An 11,170-nucleotide genomic window follows, 5' to 3' on the forward strand; every position below is an offset into this window, starting at 1 on the left:
TAACTTGGCACAATTGCTGGCACACAGCTTCAAGTGGCAAGATTCCTTCCCAGCCAAAACCAAGGAAGAAATTCAGGTAAAATATGCGTAGGTTTTATTTTCTGCTTAAAAAACTTTGATTTTTCCCAAACTGAAATATACTTTACAATTTATATTCTTTCCATTTGTTTCTGCAAAAGCATTTTCCTTTATAAGAGGATTAGTTAATACTTGTAAGACAGGAGAGCAAAGGACAAAATTGAGCCGTGAAACTGTAGACTGAATATTCTCATTCCACAGTTCTTTTGCACCATTCATAATGCTGTACAACAATGAAGAGAAACTTGCACAATATGAGGTAAAACAGAAACTGAACTGTACCTTAAAAAGTACTTTTGTCCACTGGTAAATAAAAAGGCTGTACATGAGTATGACTATTTTAAAGAGATCCATGAATATAGTATACTCTAGCTTCATAATACATCCATGAGTATTTGTTACTAAGAATTTTGTTTAGACACTGTAAAACTTCCATTAAATACCTAAAATGTTTCTTGGGGCCAGCACTTTGGCTTAGCAGGTAAAGCCGCTGCCTGCAGCGCTGGCATCCCATATGGGTGCCAGTTCAAGTCCTGGCTGCTCCACTTTCCATCCAGCTCTCTGCTATGGCCTGGGAAAGCAGAAGTCCCTGGGCCCCTGCACCTGCGTGGGAGACCCCGAGGAAGCTCCTGGCTCCTGACTTTGGATTGGCACAGCTCGGTTCATAGTAGCCATCCAGGGAGTGAACCAATGGATGGAAGCCTCTCTCTCTCTCTGCCTCTCCTTCTCTCGCTGCATAACTCTGACTTTCAAATAAATAAATAAATCTTTAAAAATAAATGTTTCTTATAACCCAGAGTTGAATATTAAAGCAAGTTCAAAATATTATTCAGATATTTCCCCTAGTTATGTAACACAGAATAAAAGAAAAATAATGACCCAAGAAGTATGTGTGTACATACTGGGGAGAAGGAACATCAGAGAAGCTAGGACAGTAGCCCTGAGTCTCCACATGTCCAAGTACCACATGGTCAACTTTTCTCCTTATCTTCAGCACGGGGGTACACTTTAGGAAAGATCAAAATTCCTTTATCCAGCAAATATGCAAAGCAACATGGCAGTTCAGTGGAAAGAGTGCCACGATGTAGAGCCCCACAAGTTACTCAACTTCTATGAACAGGCATGCCTTTATCTGTAAAACAAGGATAATTACCACTCTGGACAGTTATTGTGAAAGCTAAATGGGGTAATATAGGTTAACAAGCTGTGAGTGGGATCAAAATCACGCAAGAATTCTTTCCCCTTAACTTTTCAGAACTGGCCTCCCTCCCCTGAGAGCCCAGTATTTGAAGGGGTCATGTATACAGTTCCTAATCTTATTTTGTTATCAGCAGCCTAACCCGCCCAACAAACTGGCTCCTAAACACCACTGGGATATACCAGGAGGCTCCTGACTCCAGCGGTTTACAATCTGTTACAGGAACAGACATGCAAAAAGAGGTGTTCTTTCTCCCAAATCTGCCTTGGGGAGTTCATAGAAGGCATCCCAGAGAAACTACTCTGTGTTTGAGCTAAGAGCTGAAATTGGCAATAGTGGGAAGAGGCTTTCCAGGAAAGAGACCTGAGACAGTCTAGTGTGACTAGGACAATACAATGCATAGAGCACAGGAGACAAGGTCAGACGGGCAGGAAGGGCCACATACCCAAAGGGTTGTGTTGCCCACGCAAATAATCAGTCTGTATTTCTCCAGTGAGGTCGGCCCTTACCCATGCTTCAGAGCCCTGCTTAAAGTCACCCTCCAGAATCCCCACTTTCCCTCCTCAACTCCCCACACAAACCAGCTCCCACTCACAGCACCACGTCCTTGGCCACCACGGCTCTTCACAACCATAGAGTCATAATTACCTGCGTGATCATGTGGCAAACAGTGTGTGCCCCAACAGACTAAATGATTAGTTCAGTTCACTGAAGGCCACTAACTGCTTACTTTAGCGCTGTATCCCAGGGCTTGCACAGCACAGTACCTACTCAAAGCATACCTATCTTATTAAATGAACAAATGCAGGCCAGTGTAAGAAGCCCAAAAAGAACACTGGGCAGGAGAGCAGCAATCAGAGATGACAGTTTAACACATCACTCTGGCAGCAGAGATCAGACCAGACGGCAAAGGCAAGACCAGAGCTGGGAGACAGGTAAGCAGACTGCTGATAATGTCTCCAGGTAAATGATTAAAGACCTACAAACCAGGGCAGCCACCGCGAGGAGCCATGGAGACACGACTCAGGAGAATCCGAGAACTCAATGCACAGCTGGCGAAGCTCAGAGGGACATCTAGAACCACTATGGTGGACAGCGGAAGCTGGCAGTGTCCTTAGACTGCAGGACAGCACAGGAACCAGCGTCTCCTGAGCATCTATGATGTGCTAGCACAGTGTGGAAGATTCGCTTCTTGGCCTAAAACTGTATGACTGAACAATTTCAGTCCAACCTAGCGACATGAAAGCAGGTATGGTCCTACTAAGAGGCTGACAAAAATCAACAACGACTATTAGGCGTCTGTAAGGATCTTCTTGGGTACAGACTGTGTATCAGGCATCACTCCGGTCTGGGGATGTACAGATCAGAGCAGCATTTTCTGCCTTCAAGGAGCTGAGTCCTCTGGGTTGGAGAACGGTAACCTCATGTCAACAACGGAGAATCTCGGGACCCTGTGGCTGTGATCTGAACAGTTACATTGGGTAATCAGAGTTTCTCGTGCACTGATTTCACAACCTACATTAAACAGTCCAGGCAAATATGATGGGGGGGGGGGGGGGCGTGTGCACTGAGATGCACTTTCAGACCCAATCTTGCTTTGAGTCTGGAGACACTCCTGAACTTCAAAGATCACGGCCCATGGACACCTTACGCCTCTGATTTTTAAATAACTGCTGAGTAGCCACACACCAGAAGATGGGGGGACCCAGTCCAAGCAAAGAAAGGGGAAAAGATCTGATCTGTCATGGAAGAGCCTGCCTCAGTAGAGGCCGAATGCTGGGAGTGCCAAGGCAGGCTCTCGGGGGTCTCTGGAAGTGACAGCAGAGAAATAAAAAAACGTCCAGGGAGAGCACAGCAGGAATCTTCCTGGCAAGAAATGTGCGTCCCATGGGATAGAAGGGCTCAACCCAGAGCACAGGTGCAGCAAAGCAGAGGAGGGAACAACCCTCACCAGTGTAACACCGCTCCACACCATCCGGAAGAGGTACACACACTGCCAGTGCTGGCTCAGGGGCCATTAAGCCTGAGGGGGTTTTTACACCAGCTCTGCCCAGATCACAACAAAATACCCAACACCTTCCTCTTCCATCACCGACCCTCCCTCCGTCCTGCCCCACCCCTCCCCACCTTTTCAAATACTTTAAAGAAAGAACAGCTGCAGCTGTATCCTGTCTCCCTCCTCAGCTCCCGCCCACCCACCTGGGTCCAGGTTCTTCTCCAGACACTTGATCTTGTCCTCTGTCCTCCCTCTCTCCCTGTCCTTCAAGACCACTTCACTCATCACTCCCAAGTCAGACTGTCCACCGGCCCTTCTCGGGCTTCTGCAGGGCTTTCTCTGAGCCTCACCACGGCAGCCATCGGCTCCAATTATTCTGGTTTACCTTGCTGTTTCCCAACAGCCTTTTAGCTCCAAAATACGGCACCTGCTTCGTATTCACTTGTCTACTGCTACCCTCTACCCTAGGGCCCAAAAACAGAAATACAAAGGTTTCATGAAAGGCTAACTTTATCTTCCAAGCTGCTAGAATCAACTCAACTTTTCCATGTTAATTTACCTGCTCATACACAGACACTGGCAAGTGTCTGTACCCTGAGTAACAGTTTTCGGTTTTTGTTTTGTTGTTTTTTTTGTTTGTTTGTTTTTTTGACAGGCAGTTAGACAGAGGGACACAGAGAGAAAGGTCTTCCTTCTGTTGGTTCACCCCCCAAATGGCTGCCATGGCCGGCGCACAGCGCCGATCCAAAGCCAGAAGCCAGGCACTTCCTCCTGGTCTCCCAAGCAGGTGCAGGGCCCAAGCACTTGGGCCATCCTCCACTGCCTTCCCAAGTCACAACAGAGAGCTAGACTGGAAGAGGAGCAACTGGGACTAGAACCTGGAGTGCCGGCGCCGCAGGCGGAGGATTAGCCTAGTGAGCCGCGGCGCTGGCCAACAGTTTTCTTACAAAAGTATCTCAGATGAAATCTTTGAGTACACAGTAACTCCCAGGAACCAGTTGGGATAGAGTTAAATTAAGACTTTGTAAGAGTTCCTCATCTGTGTTTTTAATTCCTGAAGTTCTGGCCACGTGGAAGGCTCGTCTGTACCCTTTACTCCCTGGGCAGTACAACAAGCTCTTAGGCTCAGACAAGCTGCCACCAAGAAGAAGCAGGCCTTATTTATGCTCATGCTTAGAACTGTGGCTGCTCAGTATCTCCAAAACCCAGCAACTTTTTTCTATTTAGTTTCACTTTCTATAGGGAGGAAGCGCCCACAGTGAAGGCTGAGAGCAGGGGTGGGGAACATGTTTCTGCCAAGGGCCATCTGGGTATTTACAACACCATTTGCCAGCCATACAAAATTATCAACTTAAAAATGAGCCTGCTATACAGTTATCGAATCTCAAGTCCTGCCTGGGGCTGCCTTGGCGGGGCAGACCAAATGATTTCAAGATCCTTAGGAGGCCCGCAGGCCGGTTTAGTGCTTCCTGGGACCAGGACAAACAACACCGATGTGCTTCCATTCTAATAAAGGCCACTAAAAGCCTTCCGTTTAGGATGTGTGATTAAATCTGAACCACAAAAGCCCAATCTGCATTTCTGATCTAGGAAAACAGAAATTACTACAACGTCTGAGTTCTCCTATGCTTTAAACTATGGATTTTACTGCAATAACAGAAAAAAAATTTTTTACTCAGAATCACCAAAGAGTAGAGCTACAGTAATTTTGCGCACAAATATGAGGCAACAAAAACTAATTATGCAGATTTTAAAAACTGAAAGGTAGCATTCAAAGTTTCCTGCCTGGAAAGTCATGAAGATGCGAGTATCAAGAAAAGTTAGCTGCACGCACTTGATTTCTACACCCCTCAATAAGTGACCTTGGGAATGTCATGGAATTTCTCTGTAACATGGGAATGTCACCTGTTTTCCTCACGGGGACAATTACACAGAAAGTCGGATCAAAATGTTATTTGGTGCTCTTTAAAAAAAAAAAAAGAAAGAAACGTGTCTAATTAGTGTGCTTTAATCACCACTTGTACAGTACATTCCAGTTCAGGAATCCAATTCCAAGAGAAATATTTAAGCAGACGTTGAAGACAGATTTCCTTAAGGGAATGATTTTATAAATCTGGAAAGCAATGTAACAAGATTATAAATTAACAAGTTGATTACATAAGCCTTGACAAGCCAGGCTGGAAAGTACACTGATACACATTCTGATAAGTCAGAGCCTGATGTGGGACAAGGCGACCCAACCGCTGTGTGGATCCCAAACGCGGCTTTTCAGCCCCAGAGGAATGTGGAGGAGATTCAACAGGGTGCCCGACGCTTGCAGGTCCAAGGCCACTGGCAGGCCGGCTTCACCTTAACCCTGATGAAATTTCCAACACAAGCAGGTCGGCTCCTAAGACTTGGAGAACGCGCTCATTAAAGGGGAGAGGGCAAAGCACCCTGACAGGCTCCAAGGTCCCCAAATCCTCCACCCGTCTACCGATTCGGGAAGTCCACCGCCAGATTCCCCCCCACCCCGTAAAGCCTGGACCTGGTCCCCACTGCCCAGGAAGCCTCTGGACCGTACCTGACTCTCCTGGGAGGGACAGCCCAGGATAAAACGGATGCCACTTCCCCGGACCCCAAGTCCAAGCAAAAGGCAGGCAGGGCTCTGCCGACCGGTGCAGAGAGAACTCAACAGGCGATGGCCACGGCAAAGAAGGCAGGCTTCCCAGCTCTCCCTCGAGATGGCACCGCTCCTCCCGCTGCCCCTTCTCCGCGGACAACAGCAGCCCCCGCTCCATTGTACAACCCCCTGCTGCGGTCACATTTCCCCTGGATTCGCCCGCAAAGCGCAAACAAACGCAGCCCAGCACAGACGTCCCACTCCCGAGACCTGAGCCCCCGGGAGCCCGGCCCGGGCGCGGGGCCCCGCGGGCGCCGCACTCGGCCCGCTCCGGGGCGGGGCGCGGGGATGCGGGCGCCTCCCGAGGTGCCGCAATCCCGCCGCGGCCGCAAGGGCAGGGCCTCCGGGCGCCCGCGCCCCGCCGCCGCCGCAGTGACGGCTCCCGCCTGGGTGCCACCGCCCGGGTGCCATCGCCCGCCAGGCCGCGGCGCCGCACTCGGGCCCCGCGTCCTCGCCGGCCGCGCGCTGCGGAGCGCGCAACTTACTTTCCGCCCGCGGCGGGCGCCCCGGCCCGGGCAACGGCGGAGGCTCCAGAGGCGCCGGAGGCCGGCCCGCACCCCCACCCACGGCCGCGCGCCCTGCCGCGCTCTGCGCTCGCCCCTACCTCAGCAGGCAGGCGGGCGTCCGTCCGCAGCGGCCGCGGCGCCGACAACTCCCTCCCGGCCGCCGAAACCCCGCACCCAGCGTTAATCATAATACCGAGCGGGCGGCCGGCCTCGGGTAGGAGGGTGGGCCTGAGCTGCGCCTGCGCGGGGCCGCGCGTCAACCGTGACGCGACGCCGGGGCGGGGCTTTGGGGGGCGGGGCCGCGAGGGGCGGGGCGGGGCGCACCTGCGGGCGGCTGGAGGGCGTCCTGGCGGCGTCCTGACCCCACCGAGTGTGCGTTGTGGCTGGCGGAAGGAAGCGGGCGAGGCGCCCGAGGAGGATGGGGGACGGTGGAGGAGGAAGCCCCGGGGCCGCGGGACAATGGCCGGGAAGGGCAGCGATAGTTGTCTCTGCAGATCCGGCGGCCTTAGGGACGGGGCGGGGCGGGAGGGGGTGCGGTGAGGAATCGCAGGTGCTGGACCTTTTAAAGCTCACCACCGTCACTGTCCCCCGCCAGGTTTAAGCAAGGGAAGCAGGTACATCCGCGTGTGAGGCCACATACACACAATACTTCTCTCTCTCTAGTGTCTTTTTCTGGGCCCAATTTGCTGTTGCTAATTAAAGAGAAGCGGGAGACACTGGCCAGCCAGCGCTGGAAACAGCGTGGGAAGCGTCAAAGCCCCTGAAGTCAGAGATTCAAAGCGCACCAGGTGTTAGCCGGACCCCGGATGCTCCAGGATGCGAGTGGGGGTGGGTTAGTGAGGGTTGGGAAGGGTTAGGGGAGAACTCCTGGCTGTCACCTTGGAGGCTTGATGTGCAGCCAGACCAGCTCTCCTGGATCTGCAGCAGGCCAATAAACCAGATACCGGGAAGCTGTCTCCAACCCCCTTTTTCCCTTTCTGTTCCCCCCTCCTGCCCACCTTGCCCCAAGAAAGGACAGAGCAAAGAAGGAGTGAATTTGCTTGAACTGAGGGCATGGAGAGCAGAACCCCAGATGGCTCCCTCTGTTGACCTGCAAACGCAGAAAACCTCTTCCTTCAGACTCCTTTTTTTTTTTTTTTTTTTTTTTTTGAGATTTATTTTATGTGTTTCAAAGAATTACACAGAGACGTAGAGGTCTCCCATCCACTGGTTCACTCTCCAAATAGCCGCAACGGGAGATCTGAAGCTAGGAGCTTCTTCAAGGTCTCCCACATCAGTGCAAGAGCCCAAGCACTTGGGCCATCCTCAGTCGCTTTTCCAGGTGTATTATCGGAGAGCTGGATCAGAAGTGGAGCAGCTGGGACTCAAACCCGCGTCCATGTGAGAGGCTGGCGCTGCAGGTCAGGGTTTTAAACTGCTGTGCCACAGCACCAGCCCTATCCTGCAGACTCTTAGGGTATCTTATCCATCTCACAATGATTGGGGAGCCAACGCGTATCCATGTGACTCTTAGAATGGACACGAGGTTTTCTTTGCAAGGCGGACTCCCAGTTATCCTAATGCCATAGCACTGTGGGGTGATGGGAGAGGCACCAGGGACAGCCTCCTCCAAGTCCCACCTCTGGCACCACTGTGACTCAGAAAGACCATAGGAAATTCTACCATCCATAAAAGTCCCCCAGGAAAACAGTGCCTACCTTGGGTTTGTGGGACTCATTTCTGAGTTGTTGGAAAGCAGGAAGACGATGCATTTTTGCTTGAGGGAGGTATCCCTATTCAGGATAGGAGCAGCCAACCAAAGGGGGAAAATCCCACTCTAATGGTTCCCCAGGGAATCCCAGGGGTTGAAGACACCACCACCTGGTCTGTAGCCCCCAGACATAACAGGAACCACAGAGCAGTAACCATAATCTACAAGCCTTTGAAAAACAGTATTTGTATTGCTGCCATGCAACTCAAGTTTTGAATAAACTCTCAAAGGGAAACGGAGACATCAGAAAAAGCAAAATAGTAAGTGAAAGGGGAGGGGGAAAATAAGAAACTGATTTAAAAATAAGCTCAACTCTAATTCTCTTCCGAAAAGGGGGATGCAGTCCTAGCCATGTGGTAAATCATTTACTCATCTGCAATTATTTCTTGGGACGCAGGAGTATGGCTGGGAAGAATGTGACCCATTTTCGATTGTGCACCATAAATACATAAGGTGATCTGATTATGCTTGGGCAATATTTAAAAATCATCAAGTATAATTTAATGAACTGTGACTTAACTTTGAATTTAAGCAAATGTGTTTATTTTAATGAAGGACCCCTTCTCCAGTCTGCCCCGGCACTTTTTCCGACACACTCTGCTTTTTTTTTTTTTTTTCCACATTAAGTCTTTTTATGGACCTGTAAGAAGCTTTAATTAGATATACAGCACTGTACAAAATGACAAGATGTAACATACAGGCTTGCCTTACGGTCTCTGGGACTCAGCTCTCAGAAATAACATCGTGTCACCAATTGAAGAAAGAAGTTGTTTATTGGAAGGAAGCCAGGGCAGGTGCTATGAATGATGTGATAGTCAAGATGTGACTACCACATAGATTCTGGGAAGGATTGCCATTATCATCTAGAGACCCCGACCTCCAGAGCAGCAAGGGTATCAGGTTTTTGTTCTCTAGATATTGCTAGTTTTCATAATTTTGAAAACATTCAAGATGCTTACCGAGTGTTCATGTACAGTTCAATTGTGAGTTGTGACATTTAATGGTATTTTCTTTTACATATGTAATTAGTCATTTGGTGCATTGATACTTGAGTGTTTCCAAATCCTGACTTCATTCACTGGAATGACCTAAAGGGTTCCTCATAAACACTCCCTCACCACCACCTCGGCATCAGCTAACATCTCCAACTCTTCTACCTCAGCTGTCAGCTAAGGCCGTGTGTGTGTGTGTGTGTGTGTGTGTGTATTTAATCCTGATAGTTGCAAAGAACAACTGGAAATGCCACTACTGGGGCAGGCGTTTGGCCTGCAGTTAAGATGCCTATTTAGATACCCACATCCCATATCGGAATGTCTGGGTTCAATGCCCTGCTACACTCCTGATCCCACCTTCTTGCTACATGTGCATCCCACTGAAGTAGCTGGAGTCCCTACACCCAACATGGAAGACAAGACTGAACTCCAGTCTTCTGGCTTCTCCTAGCCATTGCAGACATCTGGGGAATGAATCAGTGGATGGGACCTTGTTCTCTCCCTCACCCTCCACCCCAGATATACTTTTTTTTAAAGAGTGGACAGTGAGAGAGAGAGAGACAGAGAGAAAGATCTTCCTTTTCCGTTGGTTCAGCCCCCAATGGCCACTGCGGCTGGCACACCGCGCTGATCCGAAGCCAGGAGCTGTTAGAGTTGACCGCCCGAAAAACGTCACCAAGAGACATCTCTTATGCAAACAGCAAGGGGAAGCTTTATTGATTATCCAGCATGCTGGGGCTGTCTGATCATCATGAGCAGAGCAGCCCCGAATAACCAAAGGTTAGGGTTTATAAAGGCAAAAACCGCAAAACCGGGAAGGGGAAGAGAATACACGGTTGTTAAGCGGTTGCTAAAGTCTTACAATCAGCAATTATGATCTTAAGACATAGACAAATCACATCTTCATTGTTAGCCCAGGTAACCCAGGTGCAACCTTTCTACTTTTAAGCTTGAGCAATCATGCTAGGGGGTTTTTGTGTGTTGCCAAGGGTGATGTAGTGCACTGCTATTGTCCGGCTATTTGAGATCATAGTTTCGGACCAGAGTCTCACGGTGGGGGGGTTGCTTTCCCAGAATGCAGTCTCAAGTGCTCCAAAATGGAGTCCCTACTGTCAAGGTGCTACTTCACTGTTTTATTTTTACAGCTGCACTAGGAAGGTTTAAACCTGTAAGCTTAAGCTTAACTTTTGACACCTGTACATATACAATTTTAACTCTTCAGAGCCAGGGGCTTCTCCTGGTCTCCCATGCGGGTGCAGGGCCCAAGCACTTGGGCCATCCTCCACTGCACTCACGGGCCACAGCAGAGAGCTGGACTGAAAGAGGGGCAAACGGGACAGAATCTGGCGCCCCGACCGGGAATAGAACCTGGTGCGCCGGCGCCGCTAGGCGGAGGATTAGCCTAGTGAGCCAGCCCTGCAATGCAACTTCTCAGCTCCTCACAGACCGGCTCCCATCACAGCCAGAACCCCATTCCTCCCTGTGTATCCCACTTACAGCTTACAGGTTTTAACTGCTTCTTGTTTCATTTTCCTCCCTATGGTTCTTAAAATCCTGGAAGAAGGATTTTATTTTCTTCAAATTTCTTTTCATGCCATGTAGCACTGAGATCACAAACAGCCAGTCCAAGAGCTTTCACTCAGACTTTTTTTTTTTTTACCATATACATTCCTTACTTTTTGAAGTTTAAAAAAATTATTTATGTATTTATTTGAAAGACAGAGTGACAGGAGAGGGAGAGAGATAGAGAAGGGGTGGAGTGGGCAGAGAGAGAATCTTCCACCCTCTGGCTCACTCCCCAAGCGCCCACAATGGCCAGGGCTGGGGCCAGGCCAAACCAGGGTCCAGGAACTCCATCTGGGTTCCTGGAGTGGATGGCAGGAACCCACATACTCGGGCCATCACCTACTGCCTCTCTGGTGCATTAGCAGGAAGCTGGATGGGAAGCGGAGGAAGGACTGCATCTCAGGCACTCCACTCCAGCATGG

At 49.9% G+C, this 11,170-nt stretch overlaps 1 protein-coding gene across 2 annotated transcripts in view; it reads right to left on the minus strand.

The window, feature by feature from the left end:
* The window catches only part of SNRK (SNF related kinase), a 62,370-nt gene extending 55,661 nt beyond the window's left edge, over positions 1 to 6,709 (minus strand). The window contains exon 1 of one of the 2 annotated variants that reach the window (XM_008260225.5): positions 6,539 to 6,709. The gene's annotated coding sequence lies outside the window, so the exon portion shown is untranslated. The remainder of the gene's footprint in view (positions 1 to 6,538) is intronic. The other variant, XM_051851860.3, reaches the window with a different exon arrangement.
* Between the last annotated feature and the right edge of the window lie 4,461 nt (positions 6,710 to 11,170).

Source organism: Oryctolagus cuniculus, chromosome 10 (genome assembly GCF_051225735.1).
Source record: "Oryctolagus cuniculus isolate XC-2025 breed Fujian yellow rabbit chromosome 10, ASM5122573v1, whole genome shotgun sequence".
NCBI classification, from domain to species: Eukaryota; Metazoa; Chordata; class Mammalia; order Lagomorpha; family Leporidae; genus Oryctolagus; species Oryctolagus cuniculus.